Source organism: Lithobates pipiens, unplaced genomic scaffold (assembly GCF_037356315.1).
Source record: "Lithobates pipiens isolate NorthernLeopardFrog02 unplaced genomic scaffold, aLitPip1_a1.2 Scaffold_18, whole genome shotgun sequence".
NCBI lineage: Eukaryota > Metazoa > Chordata > Amphibia > Anura > Ranidae > Lithobates > Lithobates pipiens.
Window position 1 is genome coordinate 376,890,826 of NW_027507758.1, and position 20,627 is coordinate 376,911,452.

Consider the following 20,627-nt stretch of genomic DNA (forward strand, 5'->3'; position numbering starts at 1 on the left):
CCGTTGAACAACTCTAGGGGGCGAGACAGGGATCCGTTAACCCTTATTCTGGCCGTTGGGTGAGTGTATAATGCCTTGATCCATCTCATCATTCTTTCCCCTACCCCCTTATAACTTAGGGTTTCGTACATAAACTCCCAATCTAGCCTGTCAAAGGCCTTTTCGGCGTCAATTGACATCAGCACTGTCGGGCATTTCTCTTTATGTGCCTCTTGGATCAGAATGATGGATTTCACGAGTTATCCCTTCCCTCTCGTCCCTGCACGAATCCCGCCTGATCGGCGTGGACCCATGTTGGTAAGAGAATCTTTAACCTTTCAGCTATTATTTTTGCATATATTTTTATGTCTACATTCAATAGTGATATTGGGCGATAACTCTCCAACGCTTCTGGATCCTTACCCTCCTTCAAAATTAGGGAAATATGGGCCAAAAGCGCTTCTTTACGGAACACTAGGCCCTCACCCACTGCATTAAAGTATTCACATAGTATTGGGACTAACAGGGTCTTATATCTCTTATAATACCTACTAGAAAACCCATCTGGGCCGGGGCTACTCCCCAGTGGCATTTCCTTTATTGCTCTCTCCACTTCCATAGGTGAGATGGGGGCCTCTAGGGCCTCCATTTCCTCTCTCTCTTCTCTTGGAAACTCGAGCTTCTTGAGATATTCCCTAATCGCTTCCTTCCTTTTTCTTCCTTTACCATTTGTTCCTAATTTATACAGGGTACTATAGTATGTATGGAAATTCTCAGCTATTTCTGGTGTCGCAAATTTCAACTCCCCCTCCTTATTTCTTATTTTAGGAATAAAAGTCCTACTTTTTTGCTCCTTGACCCTTCTTGCGAGCCATTTACCTGGCATATTCCCCCATTGGTACCTTTCCTTATTTATCTCGTAAAACCTTATTCTCCTGTCCTGATCCAAGTGCTCTTCTAGCTCTCTTTTTTTTTTTTTGTAGATCCTGACTCTCCTGCAACCCTCTAGGTCTAGTTTTCTGTTCCAATTGTTCTATCTCATTATATAGTTGGGTCTTCCTTTTCTGTTTTTCCTGCTTTATTCCTGCTCCAATCCCAATTAACCTACCCCTTATTACTACCTTATGTGTTTCCCATAGGGTCGCTCTAGATATTTCCTGCGTGTCGTTAAGTTCAAAAAAGTCGATCAGCTCTTTCTCGATTTGTCGACTTGTCCCTTGTTCCTGTATTAGAGAATCATTTATTCTCCAGATCTTCTCCCTCTCTGTCCCTTCCTGCATTTCTATTTGGGCAACTATTGGAGCATGGTCTGATAAAGTAATGGACTTGATCTCAACTTTTTTCAGGTTGGGCACCAATCGATGTTCTATAAAAACATAATCCAATCTCGCAAAGGTTTTATGGACCGCTGAGAAATGAGTATAGTCCCGCTCTTTTTGATGGCTAATCCTCCAAGCATCCATAAGCTGGGCCTTTGACAATGCTTTAATTACCCCCCTATATCTCTGCTGCGACGCTCTTAAGCCCCCCCCCCCCGAAGAATCCATCCTTGGATCCAAGCACCAGTTTAGATCACCTGCTAGGACTACCAGGTCCTCTCTGAATTCCTCAAGTTTTATTACAATATTCTTTAAGAATCTATCTGGGTTTCTATTTGGAGCGTAAATATTTGCTATTGTATATTGTATTGCCCCTATTTTTCCCTTTAAAAACAGAAATCTGCCTTCTGGGTCGGTTAAGCGGTCTTGGATATCGAATTTCAATTGTCTATCAAAACCAATGGCTACTCCTCTTGAGTGGGCCGATGGTGAATCTCCATAATACCACACTGGAAATTGTACTGATGACATTTTAATTCCAGAGGTACTGGTTATGTACGTCTCCTGTAAACAAATTACATTCCCCCTCAGGAAATGCAATTCCTCATTGATTTTAAATCTTTTTTCTCTTGTATTTAACCCCCTCACATTATATGTTATCACATTGATTAATGTCATTAGATGTTAAATATTAATTTCTTTTCACGACCTCCGCCGACCGAGAGACATTTTTCGAGGAGACAGATCGGGATTGACGGACCAACAAAAAAAAAAATATATACAAATTTTCCCAAACCTCCCCCCCTCCCTCCCACCCCTCTCCGTAACGCTGTTCGGAGAACCCCCCTTTCTGCGTTGCTCATATGGGGTCGACACATCACCTCGAGGTGTCTTTTTCCTTCCCATATTAACCTAGGTGGCTCACATTAGTAGGCCTACAAGAGCTCCCCCCCCCGACCCCCCGCTCTCCACCATCCCTCCATTCTCCCCCCCTCTCACCTACTCTTAAATTAGCTTCCAACTGTCTCCCCACCATTAGTGTCTACCCCGCGCCCCCTCTTCCATCTTGCTCTCCTTTGAGTCAGTCCTTCCTCTCTAACTTCAGTTCCCCACCCTGGTAATAGGGGTTGGGGTATTTCCAGCCTATCACAGAAAGCTCTGAGATCTTCCGGGAAACGTAGTACTGCCGAGCGACCGTCCTTTTTCCCCTTTAGACAGGCCGGAAAACCCCATTGATACACAATCCCCAAGGCAGACATCTGTTGAGTTAGGGGTTTTAGTAATCTCCTTCTCCTTAATGTTTCTGGTGCTAGGTCTGAGAACACCTGCAGTCCTGCCCCATCCAGGGACAATTCTGGATGCGTCCTCAGCCTCCCCATTATTTGCTTCTTTTCCTCTGCATAGTGGAATCTTGCTATTACGTCTCTTGGGGTCTCTTCTTCTGCCATCCTCCCCCTGGAGATCCTATGAACTCTCTCCAATTTTAACGGTTCAGAGGGGTCCCTCTCTAACAGGGGATTAAAAAGTTTTTGTAATGTATCTCCCAGAGTCCCGTAGTTATATTTCTCCGGGATTCCTTTGATACGCACATTCTTTCTCCTCCCCCTATTTCCTGATCTTCAATTCTATACTGGAGATTTATATTTGTTCTCTGCAGGTGTACCACTTGTTCCGCTAGCCCATCCAACCTCATATCCTGTTTATCCAACCTATCCTCCAACTCCTCTACTCTTCCCAATACCTGTCCTATGTCTGCCCTTACTCCTGCTATCTCTGTTTTTATTGACTCCTCCATTTTAGCGAACATATCCATTAACATCTCCTTAATTGTGGTTGTTTCCACTTCCTGTAGTACAGGGGAAGCAGCTCCTACCCTTTCTGTCCCTATTTCTGTCTCTCTCGTTTCCTCCCTTTCTTGTTGAGTTCTTGTTAATCTGCTAGTTTTACCTTCTTCTGAACCCTTCTGTCTATTTAACCCTGATCTACGTATTAATCCCGTTTTTGGGCTGCCTTGTCCTTCCTCTGGAGTATTAGCCATGTGTGCCATATACCGCTGAATACCTCCCGGACTAGCCACTGGCGGTATATTTTTCCCTGCTTTTGTTTTGCCGTTCATTTTGTTAAAATCTAGGCTTCAAGTCTGGACTTCCCACTTCCTACCCAAAAAGTCCCAGTCCCGAATGATGTTGATTGTTACAGTCCCAGTTAATATTGGTATTGTTACTATTGTTGGGACCGGCGATATTCTGCAACCTCACATTCTACCGGCTTAATTCCCATCCAGTCAAAGCTCTCTGATGTAAAATGTAAGGAGAGTCAGTTATGTCCTTTTCTGCTCACTTTAACCATATATGCCCGGTAGGTAAGGTAAGGTAAGGTCAATGGGATAAGAATGTGGGCAATTACCCACTTCTTTCATGCGACTTATGCTCCAGGTTGATATTCTTTAACGTCACTACCCACACTATCTCACCTGTTTTGGCATATCAATTACTACTTCACTTTTTAATTATTACAATCCCATATTATTGGGCCATGTACACTTCTCTGTGGTCAGCCAGTCCATCTCTAGTTTAACACAAAATAGGCAGCCTTACAGTAGTCCGACCAATTCACTTATAGCGTTGTATTATAACAAAAATTTCAGGTATGCGGAGCAAACAGCGGCATGTAGAGATTATCTCCTAACTCCTTCAATTGTCCCACAAGGGTCAGCCAATTAGTAGCTCAATTTATCCGAAGGTTTTACAGGTATTTCAGAGGTAAATCAGGTAAAGCGGAGGAAATGCAAATATAAGTCAGTAATATCGCTAATTATTGCAGATTTAGCAGAAATAGGTACATAAATGTGTAGCGAGGACTTTGCTGCAAAAATCAATAACCAGAATAAATGATTATGTGGAAAACGGCCATGTGATAGTCCAGCGTGCCACTAGGACTAGTGATCGCTGCAAAAGTTGCGAGGAGACCAGATAAACTGCTGTAAAATCAGGTTAATATAATTTAAAGACGCTTCTCACGCTTTATCACATCCTTTGACATAACAATTACTGCTTCACTTTTTGCCATCCCGTGTTGCTGGGTCATGTACACTTCTCTGTGGTCGGCCAACCAATCTCCAGTTTAACACATTATAGGCAGCCATACAATAGTCCAACTGATTCACTTATAGAGCTCAGCGTTTATATAATAGCAGATATTTCAGTAGTACGGGGAGAACAGTGGCATGTAAAAATTATCTCCTACCTCCTTCAATTGTCTCATTAGAAACGACCATTTAGTAGCTCAGTTAAGCCTGGGACTCCTTCATAGGACCTCTCTTATTTGTTTCCCTTCCTTCATGAGATTCATGAGATTACTTTCCGCTCCACACAGCAAACACCAAAATTAGCTTACCTCATCTGACCATGCTGTCTTGCTGTCTTATTTAATTTTGCTGGAGCTGAAGCTGTAGCCTGGGGCCGTACACACTCACCACGCTTGGTCGGTCCGGGGGGGAGGAACTGTGAGATACCTCTATGTTTCCTCTGTTTCCTCTGCGGACTTTCCCCTATACAGCCCGGACGGTGGCAGGTTACTGCATAGCGCCGGATATCTGTACGGGCCGTCGGCCGTCGGCTAGCGAGACTCCCGGGGAGGAGATGGCAAGCCGCGGGGCTCGAGATCTATGGGGTAGTAGGCGGGCGAGCGAGCGAGGGGATTTCCATCGGCTCCCCGCAAGGCTCCGACGGGACGGCGGGACGGTGGAGATACGGGAGGTCGGGTCGTGAGAGAGGACGCTCTCAGCTGCCCCGCCGCCTCCCTCATCTGCCCCCTACATCCTTTTCTTTAAAATATTAAACATGTTATATTCACCTACTTAAACCTTCTCTTCTGGGGTCCCCCGTCAGCAATCTTGGCTCCTTCTTTTCTAAAAGCAAACTGCTTTTTATGGGGGCACTCCCGAGCTGTGTGAGTCGATGAAGCCACGCTCCATGGACACACATAGTGTGGCTTGGCCCCGCCTCCTGCTTCCCCCTCACAGCATTTGATTGACAGTAGCTGGGTATATAGCCGCAAGCTCATTTAGCTTGCCTTCTGGTAAGCGTGCATTTTATTTGGTGCTCGGCAAACTTTGATGGTGGAAGATTACTTATCACTTCTTATATTCCCCATTTATTCATTTATTTGTGCACCATTATGTGATATATGGAAGTTTTTTATTATCTGAGATAGTTTCAGTTTTGGACTTTTTCATTATATTTCTTTTTTTCACCCACATTCTAATTGAGTTATACATTATATTATCTTCGTATGGTGATATTCTTTATTTTTCTTTCGAATTCTTGGTATCACTTATTTCTGGCATATTATTTAGCGCAGCTTTTTCTCTTTTCATTTGTTTTTATGTGTGTATCTCACATTTTAGCTGCTGCTTAATTATAGTTGTTTCTCTGTTTAGAGCACGGTATTTCCCATTTGTTCTATCTGTTTTTATGTAGTACACCAGTAATAGACATAAACGTTTCATGGAGGGTGGCCTTAAAGGCCTCTTATTCCGTTAAGGGAGAGGTAATGTTGACATTAAAGAGGAAGTAAACCCTGATGAGTTTACTTCCTCTTTCATTCCCTGCAAAGGTAAAGCATAATGGACTACTATGCATCGCATAGTAGCCCATTATGTGTCACTTGTCTGACACAGGAACCAGCGATGTCACCGCTGTCCCCTGTAGTCCGGCGCATCCATCTTCTCAGTGGGTCTTCGCTGCTCCGCTGCTGTCATTCAGCGAAGCCGCGATTACGTCACTCCCGCGCATGTGCACGGGAGCCGCCACGTGTGGCATATTCACCGTTGATGGTGCCGCACTCAGTGCCTGTCTTTCGGTAAATATCTCCTAAACTATGTAGGTTTAGGAGATATTTCTTGGACCTACAGGTAAGCCTTAATCTAGGCTTACCTGTAGGTCAAAGTGTGTTGTAAGGGTTTACAACCACTTTAAGATTCCAGAAATCAGCTATGCCTCTGGTGCATTCTCCCTGTATCACTTGACCCTCTAGCCATCGAGAATTTAGCTGCCATAGGATCGGGCCCACAGTTTAAAGAGTTGAAGGTCTAGTGCAGTGGTCTCCAAACTTCGGCCCAGCAGCCAGATGCGGCCCTTTACTTGCTTTTATTCAGCCCTTGGGGCACTATTTCATCCACTGATACCAACAACGGGACTTAATTTCTCCCACTGACACCAATGAAGGGGCACAATTCCTCCCAATGACACCAACAATGGGGCGCAATTCCTCCCACTGACAAGACTCCCAAGATGGGGATTTTTTTTTCTCATATAGGTTGGGACCTTTTCTACTCTCAGTGACAACAGTCTGGCCCCCCTAAAGTCCGAAGTACAGCAAACTGGCCCTTTGTTTATAAACTTTGGAGACCCCTGGTCTAGTGTAATGCTATGTACACAAGATCGGACATTCCGACAATAAAACCGTGGATTTTTTTCCAAAGGATGTTGGCTCAAACTTGTCTTGCATACACACGGTCACACAAATGTTGATGGAAATACCGAACGTCAAGAATGTGGTGACGTACAACACGTACGACGAGCCAAGAAAAATTAAGTTCAATAGCCAGCTCTTCTGCTTAATTCCGAGCATGTGTGGACTTTTGTGAGTCAGAATTGTGTACACACGCTCGGAAAATTTGAGAAACTGCTCTCAAATATTTGTTGGCGGAAATTCCCGACAACAAATGTTCTATGGAGCATACACACAGTCGGACTTTCCGACAACAAGCTCACATCCAACATTTGTTATCGGAAAATCCAATCGTGTGTATCAGTGTAAGAGGTTCATGATGCAAAATGCCCCTGGGGCAAAGTGAGGCAGCAGTAATAAGTGGAACGGTTGCATGGGTAGTAAAGGCCAGGTCTATAACAGGACATAGTATGAAAAGAATCTGAGTGACAAGAAAAATGGCGAGTGTCTGGATCTCCATACATCAATAAGGCCATAAGTTTGTATCCAGTCAAGAAAAGTTTGAGACAATTTATCGCCACCTCCCAAACAGTCCATGGCAGAGTCCGTAACTGCATTGAAGTCTCCAATATAAATCAGAGGGCCACTCGGTAGGTCCAAGGATAGGAGTGAGAGTTTGTGTAGTAGATCAGGGGAAAAGGAGGCTGGAATGTAAACAGTCTTAGACTGGGAGAGAATATTTGCTTCAATGGGCACAGAACAGAAATGGGAATTCTTCAAAAAGACTGTTGGGGACCTCACTGCAAAGTATATTCCCATGGGCAATAAGTTTAAAAGGCTAAAAACAAAACCTATGTGGCTCACGGCCAAAGTTAAAAAAGCTATAAACTGTAAGAGAAGAGCTTTTAAAAAATATAAAAATGAAGGATCACTAGTGTCATTTAAATGTTACAAAGAAATTAACAGTATATGTAAAAAGGAAATCAAGGATGCAAAAATTCAAAACGAACGACAGATTGAAAAAGATAGTAGGACAAACCCCAAAAAATTCTTCAAATATATTAATAGTAAAAAGGTCAAGTCTGAGCATGTAGGCCCTTTGCAAAACAATCTAGAGTTGGTGACTGAGGACAAAGAGAAGGCTAATTTATTAAACACTTTCTTCAGCTCTGTGTACACAAAAGAGCATGGGGGAGCTCATGTCCATAATGGGGGTGGTAGTGACACAGCCCCAAATGATCCACAATGGCTCAAAAGGGATATGGTCCAGAAATACTTAGACAGAATAAAGGTGGATAAAGCACCTGGACCTGATGGCATCCACCCACGGATCCTAAAAGAATTGAGCTCTGTAATTTCAGAGCCATTGTATCTAATTTTTAGGGACTCATTAATGACGGGAATAGTCCCACTGGATTGGCGCAGGGCGAACGTGGTGCCTATATTTAAAAAGGGATCAAAGTCTTTACCAAGTAACTATAGACCTGTTAGCTTAACTTCTATAGCTGGGAAGATACTGGAGCGTTTAATAAAAGACCACATCGACGAGTTCTTGCTGAACAAAAACACTTTAAGCAACAGACAGCATGGATTCATGAAAGACAGAAGTTGTCAGACAAATCTGATTTCTTTTTATGAGGAGGTAAGTAAAACCTTGGACAGAGGGGTGGCGGTGGACGTGGTATACTTGGATTTTGCAAAAGCATTCGATACAGTTCCGCACACACGGCTCATGTGTAAGGTAAAGTCTACAGGTTTGGAAATATCAGTTTGTAAATGGATAGAAAATTGGCTAGAAGACAGAATTCAAAGAGTCGTGGTTAATGACTCTTACTCTGAATGGTCTAAGGTTATCAGTGGTGTACCCCAAGGTTCAGTGTTGGGACCCTTACTTTTTAACATCTTTATAAATGATATTGGGTCTGGCATCAAAAGTAATATTTCTGTCTTTGCAGATGACACCAAGATATGCAGTGGAATAACGTCTTTACAGGATGTCTCCAATTTACAAGCCAACCTCAATACACTGTCTAATTGGGCGACTATGTGGCAGATGAGGTTTAATGTTGATAAATGTAAAGTTATGCACTTGGGGCCTAAGAATATGCATGCATCATACATGCTAGGGGGAGTACAACTGGGGGAATCCATAGTGGAGAAGGATCTGGGGGTTTTGGTAGACCATAAGCTCAATAACAACATGCAATGCCAAGCTGCTGTTTGCAAAGCGAGCAAAGTCCTTTCTTGTATTAAGAGAGGTATGGACTCCAGAGAAAGAGATATAATTTTGCCCCTGTTCAAATCATTAGTAAGACCTCACCTGGAATATGCCGTTCAGTTTTGGGCACCAGTTCTCAAAAAGGATATCGGGGAACTGGAGAAAGTGCAGAGAAGGGCAACCAAACTGATAAGAGGCATGGAGGAACTCAGCTATGAGGAGAGATTAGAGGAACTAAATTTATTCACTCTTGAGAAGAGGAGATTAAGGGGGGAATATGATTAACATGTTCAAATATATTAGGGGTCCATATAGTGAACTTGGTGTTGAGTTGTTCTCTGTACGGTCAACCCAGAGGACACGGGGGCACTCTTTACGTCTAGAGGAAAAGAGATTTCAGCTTCAAGTACGGAAAGGTTTCTTCACAGTTAGAGCAGTGAAAATGTGGAATAGACTCCCGCCAGAGGTGGTTCTGGCCAGTTCAGTAGATTGCTTTAAGAAAGGCTTGGATACTTTCCTGATGGTACATAATATAACTAGGTACTAACATAGGTAAAGTTGATCCAGGGAAAATCCGATCGCCTATTGGGGGATCAGGAAGGAATTTTTTTCCCCTGCTGTAGTAAATTGGAGCATGCGCTGCTGTTTTTTTTTTTCGCCTTCCTCTGGATCAATTGTGGGCATAAAATTGGGTATCTGGATTGTACGATTATTTTTTATTTTATTTATTTGTTTTTAAGGTTGAACTGGATGGACTTGTGTCTTTTTTCAACCTGACTAACTATGTAACTATGTAACTATGTAACTATGTAACTCTGTAGAAATTAAGGAGTGGAACCTCCTTATTCACAAAGGCCAGGAGGGCAGAAAACCATGCGGCCCAGTGCAGGGCCAGACTAAGAGCATCATGGGCCTTGTGCTGAGGATTTTGGTGGGCCTTTTGATGAAAATAAAATGATTTTTTATTTTTTTTGCTAAAACAAACTAAATATAATTATTTCACCAGTAACACCAGCCGTGCAGCCTCTCAGCAGCAGCAACACCACCAATACCACCTGCTAAGAGGTCTCACCAGCAACATGGGTTGACCACATTTCCAAACTGCCGTTCAGGGACAACCCCCCTCTTCTCAATAAAAGATAAGGGGGGGGGTAGTCTTGGGGTTGACAGGGAAATCGGCAGCAGGGGCGATTTGTCAGACAAATGGCTGGTCTAAGCACTTAAATCATCCCGATACCATGGTGGCAGGATGATCAAATTCCATTATTTCTATTACTACATTGTAATATATAATGAAATAATTCAACTCACCATAATGCAGAATTAGTGGGAACCCTCAGCTTGTCACTTGCCGCCAGATGCAGCTTGTTCTGATTCAACTACAAAGCCATAAACTTTATCTCCAGCTTCATATAGAGCTTACATGACCTGGTGTTCTATTTATCCCTTGCATCAATTCAGACAGCTTAACTCAATGAATAACTCGCTGTATGGAGAGACAGATGATGAATCTTCTTGAAAGTTCCATTTAATGATGGATATTCATAGGCAGAAAAATGTTGATGTTGTAAGCCACATGGAAAGATCTTACAGCAATGATGGTATACTGAGCAATGAACCAGAGAGAGGAAGGAGAGGGGAACAGTGGGACAGAGAGTTCAGCTAGACAGAAGGGAACAATGCTTAAAGATACAGAGTGTCATGGTCGTCCCCGGAATCCAGTGGCTTATGGAAGGCCTGCCCACGGAATCCCCACGTTGAGAACTAACCAGTATCCATGGGCGCGCGTTGGCGCGAACGGACGCGGGTGCGTGTTGGTACGAACGGGCGCGCGCGGGTGCGCGATGTTGCGAACGAGCGCACGCGGGTGCGCGATGGTACGAACGGGCGCACGCGGGTGCGCGATGGTACGAACGGGCGCACGCGGGTGCGCGGGGTCACGAAAGGCTGCACGGTTTCACGCGGGCGCGCGCAGACACGCCGTGCGACCGTTCTTGCTGCCCAAAGGGCCTGCCCATCTAAGAAGTTGGGTCCAAGATTTGTGGGTCCCTTTCCAGTTGTAAGGAAGGTGAATGACGTGTGGCGTATGAACTAAAGTTGCCAGAATCGTTTCGCATTCACCCTGTCTTCCACGTGGCTTTGCTCAAGCCAGCCGTTCCAGATCCCTTTGACAGCCGGAAGGTTGCTCCCCCTGAACCCGTGATCATCGACGGGGAAGTCGAATACGAGGTAGAATCCATCCTGGACTGCAGGCGAAGATGCAATCAAATCCAATTTTTGGTAAAATGGGAGGGGTACGGGCCTGAAGAAAATTTCTTGGAGCCTGAGTCCAATATCCATGCCAGGAGACTGATACTTGCCTTTGAGAGGTCTCATCCGGGTAAGATGGCACAATTGGGCATCCGGAGGCTGCCCCTTGGGGGGGGGCAATGTCATGGTCGCCCCCGGAATCCAGTGGCTTATGGAAGGCCTGCCCACGGAATCCCCACATTGAGAACTAACCAGTATCCATGGGCGCGCGTTGGCGCGAACGGACGCACGCGGGTGCGCGATGTTGCGAACGGCTGCACGGTTTAACGCGGGCACGCTCAGACACGCCGTGCGACCGTTCTTGGCGCCCAAAGGGCTACTTAAGGAACCTGTTACTGTGCCTCTGTGCTGTCCAGTCTACAGCGTGTCCGGTTATTCTGTCTTCTGCTACCTGATTGTTCCTGATTCTTGTTACCCGGCCTGTTCCTGACGACATCTGCTTGCTGCCAGCCTCTGACCTCCGGCCTGTTTGACCATGCTTCTGTCTCCTCCTGTGTACCGTTTCTGCCCACCTGTTACCGACCCGGCTTGTACCTTGACCTTGCTTCTGCTACCAGCTGTTCCAGTCTGACCACCTGTGCCTGCAGTTGTCTGCTGTTTGCTACCAGCTGTTCCAGTCTGACCGCCTGTGCCTGCTGTTGTCTGCTGTCTGCTACCAGCTGTTCCAGCCTGACCACCTGTGCCTGCTATTGTCTGTTGTCTGCTACCAGCTGTTCCAGCCTGACCGCCTGTGCCTGCTGTCGTCTGCTGTCTGCTACCAGCTGTTCCGGCCTGACTGCCTGTGCCTGCTGTCATCTGACCAGTCTACCGGGTGTCTACATTCCCAGCCCTTCTGTGGTTCCTCCACTACTCAAGGTCCGGACCTGTCCTTCACCAGCTCGGCACTTGTGCCCTCTGAACTCTAGAACTCCTGTTCCCACTTCCAGGGATTCTCGAACCAGAGGCTTACGAGAGGCCGCTTCCTGCATTCTGGGCTCCTATACCAGGTACGTGACACAGAGCGATAATAATCACTTGCCATCCATAGCCTGCCGCCAGATGCAGTGTGCCACATGCCCCTGTAACCTGCCACCAGATGCAGTGTACCACTTGCCACCCCACAGCCTGCCACCAGATACAGTGTCACTTGCCACCCGCAGCCTGCCACCAGATACAGTGTTCCACTTGCCACCCATAGCCTGCCACCAGATACAGTGTGCCACTTGCCACCCATAGCCTACCACCAGATACAGTGTCACTTGCCACCGGCAGCCTGCCACCATATACAGTGTTCCACTTGCCACCCATAGCCTGCCACCAGATACAGTGGGCCACTTGCCACCCATAGCCTGCCACCAGATACAGTGTGCCACTTGCCACCCATAGCCTGCCACCAGATACAGTGTGCTACTTGACACCCGCAGCCTGCTACCAGATACAGTGTGCCACTTGACACCCGTAGCCTGCCACCAGATACAGTGTGCCACTTGACACCTGCAGCCTGCCACCATATACATTGTGCCACTTGACACCCACAGCCTGCTACCAGACACAGTGTCACTTGCCACCCACAGCCTGCCACCAGACAGAGTAGATAAGAGGGTATTGAATCCCAAACCTATGCAGATGGTTTCTAAATAATACAAATTTGAAAGCTGCTTGTTAGACCCCTTTCACACAACACCGCCCATAGCGTGGGCGGTAAAATGCCGCTATTTTTAGCAGTGTCTTACTGCCGAATTTGCGGCGCATTTCAGCCGCTAGCACTACACTACAGACAATGGTGCAGCTTTTTTAGGGCGGATTGCAGGCGCTATTGCTAATGCTATAGAGCCTGCAAAACGCCCTGGTGTGAAAGGGGTCTTATAGGTACAAAAGCCTGTGATTGTGTGAAAGAAATCAATATTAAATTAATTTAAACTGCGCTTTATAAATGTGTGCTTAGTGCAAAATCTGTGCTATATCAACAAAAAAACACTTGGTGTCACTGGTGAGTGACAACGGACATCATCAACAGAATGATATTTCCATACAATAAAATACAAATGTATACATCTGTGACAAATAAAAAATACAATTGTTATGAAAGAGGTGCAATGTACAAAAAAATAACTTGTGATTAATAGTACAAAGCCCAAAAAAGATTATTATGGTGATGCATATAAAGCAAAGATCTTCATGATCATGGTGACAACCAAATTAGGAGTGACTTTTTATCTTCCTCCACCAACACTTATTATGCCGCATACACACTATCGGACTTTCCGGCAGAAAAGGTCAGACGGAATCATTCCATCGGATATTCCGATCATGTGTGGGCTTTATCTGACTTTGTTCTTCAAAAATTCAGATGGACCTAGAAATAGAACATGCTTTAAATCTTTCAGACGGAATCAATTTCTATCGGGAAAACCCAGGGGTCAAGTCCTGGGGAAAAAGTGTGGGAACTCCCACCCAAGATCCACTCCCCCACCAAACAAAATAAAAAGTTATACACTCATATGCAGGAACACTTCAAAAGTGGTATTTTTCCTCCAATTTTCGTATTGTGTGTATGAAGCTTAACTGTTAGGCCTCATGCACACGAGACGCAAGTGAAAACTCTGCTCCAAAAAAGCTGAAACGCGTGTTTAGAAACGCGCGTTTTGCCGCGTTTAGGCGCGTTTAGCCGCATTTGCGTTTATAAGTGTTTATAAAGATAACATCATGTAGACCCTCCCCAAGCTCTCAAAGCATGTTTTTTTTAACTATTTCTGCTATTTTGATCAGAGTGAGCAGCAGCAGCATAGAGAGCAGTTGTACACTTGCATTTGCCTCTCTTTCTGCGGTATATATTTTGAAATGGATCCCATATTGAATATATTTTAGGAAATGCTCCTGATGTTGCTCTTGATGAGACAGCAACGTCGTCTCAATTTTCGTGAGAGGTCCAGAGTCAGAGCTCGTCGTTATTGGACCCATCCGTTGATGGGACAGCGAATGTCCGTTGGATATTTCACGAACATGTATGTGCAGCTGCGTACCTACCCCGACAAGTTTTTTAATTTTAGCCGGATGTCTATTGTCACATTTGATCTGCTCTTAGAAAAATTACGACCTGGTCTGACATTCGTGGACACCAATATGAGAAACAGTGTGTCACCAGAGGAACGTCTGTTGGTAACGATCAGGTATGTGTATATATTTATAAAATATATTTATCTATAGATGTACAGATTAATTTTTTTCTCTGTCCTTTATTTTTTTTTAAATAATGTCTATTTATAGCAAATTATCCAATTTTTTTAAATATCTAAAATTTTCTTGTGGCAATTTTTAACATGTTTTCATTATTTCTAATATAAAACAATATTAAAATAGTTAATTATTTATTTTTTAATCTTAATATATGTTTTTATTCATTTTTTCTAGTTTCAAATTGTTTTATTTAAAAGCAAATCTATGTTAATTAGATTTTTTATAATTGTTTTAAATTTATTTGGCCAATTTTTTAATATATTTTTATCGTGAACTATGTACTGATTAATATATTTTAATTCTTTGCTGCTGTATATGGTAGTATAATATTTTTTAATGCCTTATTAAAATATCCCGAATCCTAACTCTAACCATTCATCCTAACCCTAACCACTAACCCTAACCCCTAACACTAACCCTACCCCTAACAGCAAACCCTATCCCTTACACTAACCCTAGCCCTAAACAACCCCAACCCTAATCCAACCCTTAATCCTAAACAATAACCCTAACGGATAATCACTTACCATAACACCCAACCCTAATGACCAAATTACATTGCTGCAGATGGTCACAGTTGACTTTGAGGCCATGTATCTCTGATGCAGAAAAGTGCATGACATTTTGTGACCCAAATTTGGGGCCCCCTATCTCGGGGTCACTTGGTGATAGGAACCCCAAATTTGCTTATGTTATAGTGCTAGATCCACAGTGTCTGCATACCAAATTGGGGTTCCTGGCAATAAGTGGCCCCAAGATATGGGCCCGCAAAGTCGGGTCACAAAATGTCATTCTCAGATCATATTTCTGAGTTTTCAGATCCAAAAAATTGGGTTCCTTTAAAAACGCATATAAACGCGTTTTGCGTCTGAAACGTGGAAATTTTTGCGTCTGAACCCATTTTTTTGCTTCTGGAAAAACGAGGTTAAACGCAACTGCATAAAAACGGCAAAAAACTAGACTGTGTGCTTGGACACATAGGATAACACTGAATGAGTTCAGGGGCAGTTGAAAAAAAAGTCCAACTGCATCTGAACACGCGTTTAACTGTGTCTCATGTGCATGAGGCCTTAGTACATAAAAAAAAAAAAAAAATCCTCAATAAATATAAATACGGTAATTCTCTGAATAATCAGCATTCATTCAATTGTGCTTCCATGCAAATGTGACCATCATGTTCTGATCTTTATTGGGGAATGTTATTTTGTATATAGAGTGTTTGTGTGGTGAGTTTACAATTTTCATTGAACAGATTTTGGATAACACAGGTTTAAACGGAAAGGTCATAAATGAACTGCACATTATCTGGACAGAATGCTTGGGGAGATAGTGATGTGTTCCTGCTTAGGAGATGTATGTTAGCTTGGGGGGCTACAAACTCTGCAGGGCATCAACACACACTCGCTGCTATTCCAACACTTCACATATTTCCACATAATCTTCCCTCCTGGCATTAAACTTTGATGATGTTCCTCCCTCAGCTCACCTCTCTCCCTGCATGTCCTCTGAGTAGAATAGCTGTGCTCCTCCTCTGGGTTCTCTCATCATATGGCACTGAAGATAGAGGAGGGGGGGATTCAGCGGGCACACAGAGCAAGTATGCAGGAGACTTGGGGGGAGGATGAGGAGACAGAAAATCAGGAGGGGCCAGTGGGGAGGAGCGCATCATGAGAGGTCTGACTAAATACAATCTCTTGGCAGCAGGGACCTGATCTACCCATCAGCTAGCTGTGATTGACAGGTAGATTGAAGAGGAAGCTGTCATGGAGCCCCCTACTGGCAATGCCTGAATGGTTAGTCCACCCCTGGTGTGCAGCACTTACAATTGCGAGCTGTGTCGTCGGCTGCTGGTGTAGCACCTGCCACACAGCTCGCATACTTCAGAGTCTTGCAGGATGTGGCTGCTAACGGGAACTGAGTTCCTGTTGTGGAAAAAGTACAGGAACTCCGTTCCCATGCGTTCCCGCAGGACTTGAGCCCTGGGAAAACCATTTGTCTGTATGCTGGTCCAATGGACCAAATACGACGCAAGGGCAGCTATTGGCTACTGGCTATTGAATTTCCTTTTCTAATCCCCTCGTACCTCATCATGTTTGAAACGAACGGACTTTGGTGTGATCGCGTGTGGGCAAGTCTGTTCAGTTGGAACTCCGTCGGAACTCCGTCGGGAAGACCGTCAGAGTTTATTCTGATGGAAAGTGCAGTCGTGTGTATGCAACATTACATATCCTACTCAGGTTGGGTTTAATAGTTCTGTATAACCTGTAGGCCCTCATGCTTATTACACAGAGTTCTTATTTTTTCTCTATTGCACACAGTGCCTGCATGATCTTCAGTGGCTCACACCTCTCAGTTTCACTTGGTGCATAATACCTCTACATTGCACAAAGTGCCTATTTCTCTCTTTCTCTCCCAGTACTTTTGGTTATAGAAACATTCCACATGCTATGTGTTAATCTTACCACATACATTACAAACAAATTGTACAATCTACTGTGGTTCGTTTGCTTGGTGAAAGTGAAATATAATTGAGAAAAAAGAAAATAGTGTGAAAGAAGTGATTGCAATTGTAAAATGCGTCCAGCGTTTAGGTGGCCACTAGGGATGAGCCAGCGGATGTTCATTTGTTCTAAAACTAACCAAATGTATGGCGTGTTTGTGGGAAAACTGAGCGCTGCAGAATGGCCCATAATGCACTGAAAGATCACAGTGCATTGGTGTATGATGATTGGCCAAAGCATGCACCTAACCTGCATGCTTTGGCCAATCACAGCGTGCTGAGAGAGCCATAATTGGCCAAAGGCAGGGTGTAGTGTTGTTGGTGTGGAAAGAGAGATGGCTTGAGTTAGATTAAGCTGGCAGGTTAATGTTAATGTAATCTGCATGTAGTGTAACCTATATTTACAGTGCATTTGGTGGTGTACTGTTTCTTATACACTTCAGGTTGTGTATTAATATATATATATGTATATATATATATATATATATATATATATATATATATATATATATATATATATATATACATATATACATACATATATATACTCTGCATTCAGTGTAGCCTATATCTACAGTGCATTTGGGAGTGTACTGTTTCTAATAGACTTCAGGAGGTATATTAAAAAAATAAAAATTATATATATATACAGTCTAGTATATATATATATACAGTCTAGTATATATACATATATATATATACAGTATATATACTCTGCATTTAGTGTAGTCTATACATACAGTGCATTCAGTGGTGTATAGTTTCTAATACACTTCAGGCAGTGTACACAGTATCTAATGCAATGTAGTGTGGTGTTGCAAAACAAAAAATACTTAATGTCCGGAAGGCCACCAAGGAGAGGCAGACGCTCACAGGCCACTAAAAGTGGGCAAGCAGCCTCTGTGTCTACAGTCAACAGTGGTGGTCATGGACATGGTGTATCCTCTGCAGGTGGCCGTGGGGTGCCTATGGCAAATCATGGCTCAGGGGGACCAAGTCCACGCCCCACATTATATAAGGCTGCTTACATAGCGGCCATGTGTAGTGTTGTTGATGAGGACAGAGAGATGACTTGAGTTAGATTAAGCAGGCAGGTTATTCAGTTAGTAGCAGTGTATTTGATATTATATATATTTATACTCTGCATTTAGCATAGACTTTATATTCAGTGTTTACTCTATATTCAGTCAGTGCAGGCAGCGTATATATATATATATATATATATATATATATATATATATATACACACATATATACACATATATACATACATATATACTCTGCATTCAGTGTAGCTTATATCTACAGTGCATTTGGGAGTGTACTGTTTCTAATACACTTCAGGAGGTATATTAAAAAAAAAAATATATATATATATATATATATATATACAGTCTAGTATATATATATATATATATATATATATATATATATATACTCTGCATTTAGTGTAGCCTATACATACAGTGCATTCAGTGGTGTATAGTTTCTTTATTTTTCTGTCTACAGTCAACAGTGGTGGTCGTGGACATGGTGTATCCTCTGCAGGTGGCCGTGGGGTGCCTATGGCAAATCATGGCTCAGGGGGACCAAGTCCACGCCCCACATTATAGTGTGGTGTTGCAAAACAAAAAATATGTCCGGAAGGCCACCAAGGAGAGGAAGAGGCTCGCAGGCCACTAAAAGAGGGCAAGTAGCCTCTGTGTCTACAGTCAACAGTGGTGGTCATGGATATGGTGCATCCTCTGCGGGTGGCCGTGGGGCACGCCTGACCTTTTTTTCTGCCGCTGGCCATGTTATTGAGCCACAACATGGAAAAGTGGATAACAAAGCCATTCTCATCCTCCTCATCCTCTGTCACCCAGGCTCAGAGTAGTTAGTGAACCATGGTACGCAAAAGACAGCAGGGAATGATAGTGTAGGGCTGGGCATGACAGTGTTTCTAAGGAGACACAGAAGGGGTTAATCAAGAAAGGTAGAATGGGAGTGTAGAGAGGGGAGGGGAAACAAGGAAGTTTAGTGGGGGGGGGGGGAGTGGCTGTACTTAAAAGAGAGGCAGAGCCAAGGCGGGCAGTGTGAGGAAGAAGAGCAAGGAGGAGGCAGTTTTCCCACCCTCCCTCCCTATATTTATTATATAATTTTGTATTTTTGTTGGTGTGTGTGTTTCTTTCTCTCAGGAGTGAACAAGGTCATCAGGACAGCTTTGGTGGGCCCTTTTGGGCTGTGGCTATGTTTCTTATTGGTCTCTGATGTTGGCAGTAAAACGTAGGTGATGAAAAAGGGGTGGGGGGCTCATAGTATGTGCCTCTCCGGTGTATTCCATCAAAAGGTTGATGGATTACTGTAATGGTTGTTCTGCGGGAAGGGGGTTGTCTCCGGAGGTTACAGCTGGAGGCCTATCAGGTTGGAAAAGGTCCCGCAGCGCATTGGTGGTATATGTGGTGGAATGTGGGTCACCGTCAGTGACCAACAGATTGGGGTTAAATGGCAAGTTGTGTGATTTATGTTATATATGTATATATATATATATATATTGTAAGGGATCTTCCCGGGGTAGGGTGTGTTTGGACACAGTTCACAGCAGACTTGGAATTTGATAAAGCAGATCTTGGCGTTTATTCGTGGTACAAACAGTCCAGCAAACAAAATATACAGCAACACCGTGCTTTCTAAGTACAACAAAAATAAAAAGTCCTAGCCCGGCTGGGCGCTTACTAACAGGTTCTGCTCACCTATCTGACACTTACAAACACAGCGTCTTTCACCTGGATATCGCAGGGTGGGTTTTAGCTCCAGCAGTGGCAGTGCTTGCAGCTTCCTTCAACACACAGATTGTTCATTCCCTGGCTGAGAAGCAATCACCTGCAGACCCTACAGAGCCTTTAGCTTCCCAGGCTAATTAGGATCCAAGCTCACCTGATCCCAAACCCAGAACTGGATCGGGGGATGTGGAATGACAGGTCCCTCTACCAAACCTACCTGCCATTCCATATAAACCCAGGCCCGGCAAAATTAAATAACAACTCAGCAGCATATCGCTGCTGAGAAACTGATCCATCCTGGATTTACCATCTCACACTGTGTAGCAACCTAGGTGAGATGTACACCCCCTCGATCACTTCTCCAGTGACATGTCTACATATCCCCCCCCTCTTTTTCAGACCGGAGGGCTGAGCCTTTTGTCCCCACAGACAACTTACCCTTGACAATGCGTCAGCATTTGCCTGTAATTTCCCTGGCCTGTGTTCCACAGTGAAATTAAAGTTTTGTAGGGAGAGAAACCATCTAGTCACTCTTGCATTTCTCTCCTTGTTTAACTTCATCCATGTTAGGGGGGCATGGTCTGTCACCAACTTGAATTTCCTGCCTAGCAAGTAATACTTTAAAGATTCTAGGGCCCACTTCACTGCCAAACATTCTCGCTCCACAATGGCATAATTTTTCTCGGCCGGGGTTAGTTTTCTACTCAAGTACGTCACCGGATGCTCCTCACCATTCACTACTTGTGAGAGTACTGCACCTAAGCCTGTGCTAGAGGCATCTGTCTGGACCAGAAATTCTCGCCTGAAATCGGGGGTGACTAACACAGGTGGTTGGCACAAGGCAGACTTAAGGCTTTGGAAAGCCTCCT